We start from the raw sequence: 1,614 nt of genomic DNA on the forward strand, positions 1-1,614 counted from the left end.
AGATTGTGCAACTCTGTGGCCATGCATGTGCAACTGCGCCGACGAGAGTGTGCAACTCCACGACCATGTATGAGCACCTCCCACGGTAATTTATATGCGACTATGGGAATGTGATTGTACAACTCTGTGGCCATGTATGTGCGACTATGCCGACGAGAGTGTGCAACTCCGGGGCCGGGCGTGAGCACCTCCCACGATAATTCATGTGCGAGTATGCAGACGAGATTGTGCAACTCTGTGCCATGCATGTGCGACTGTGGCGACGAAAGTGTGCAACCCACGGCTATGCGTGAGCACCTTCCACGACAATTCATGTGCAACTATGCGGACGAGATCGTGCAACTCTGTGGCCATGCATATGCGACTGTGCCGACGAAATTGTGCAACTCCACGGTCATGTGTGAGCACCTTCCATGATAAATCATGTGCGACTACGCGGACGAGATTGTGCAACTCTGTGTCCATACGTGTGCGACTATGCCAGCGAGCAGTGGCGGAGCTACACGAGAGTGTGCAACTTCATGGCCGGACGTGAGAACCTCCCACGATAATTCATGTGTGACTATGCGGATCAGATTGTACAACTCTGTTGTCATGCATGTGCAACTGCGCCGACAAAAGTGTGCAACTTCACGGCGGGGCGTGAGAACCTCCCACGACAATTCGTATGCGACTATGTGGACTAGATTGTGCAGCTTTGTGGCCGTGCATGTGCCAACTAGAACTACTATATGTGCAATTACAACTACTGTAGATGCCAACAAAAAATTAACACAACACTTGCGTTGCTTTGATTGTACAGTAACTGGGTACAGAGAAACATAATGCAGCCGAAACATAACCAAACATGTGGTGCACCAGCGGCACGCCCATGCGTCCCCGCCGAACATCCTCCCGCCGGCACCGTGAATATGTATTGCATTTTTGCATTTGCACATACACAGGCAAATGTCTGACGAACTGATGAATGCATTCAAACATACAGGGAGGGAATCAAGTGGGATACTTGTATGTACGTATCTGAGTAGCAATTTGATGGCATTTAGACAATTTTTGAACTTGGCCACCGTTCTCCATGAGAAATGGCAGCATCCTCTTGTAGCCAAATGAGCTTGCATGATGAACAAACTTTGACTTGATGCAGCTGGTAGGACACTGAAAGTCTGAAACGAGCAAAATTACAGATTATCTCACTGCTATGCAGGAAAATGTAGTCACCCAGCTGAACTTGCAGACGCAAACAAGAGACATAGTAGCATCAAGAAACTGACAGGCTTGCTGCTTGCTGCTGGCCATATCAGCAGGGACGATCTTGGCTTCTTCTTTCACACTGTCATAGATCTCCCTGACTGCTCCAGCCTTCACAATAAGTGGCTCCACCAAATCCACATGATAAGCTCCACCTTGACTCCAACTCCGACCCACAGATTCCTCGACCCACCCACAAATTCATCCACATCTCACAAACCTTCCATGCACCCTGACTGGACGGCCGTTGCGCCAGCAAGCGCCGCCCGCGAGCACCACAACGAGAGTCCGCCTGCAGCGAGACGAGCTGGTGGGCACCGCTACCGTGCAGTGCTCGCCGTCGTCGCCGTGCCGAACAAAGGTGCG

Source organism: Triticum aestivum, chromosome 3B, assembly GCF_018294505.1.
Source record: "Triticum aestivum cultivar Chinese Spring chromosome 3B, IWGSC CS RefSeq v2.1, whole genome shotgun sequence".
NCBI classification, from domain to species: domain Eukaryota; kingdom Viridiplantae; phylum Streptophyta; class Magnoliopsida; order Poales; family Poaceae; genus Triticum; species Triticum aestivum.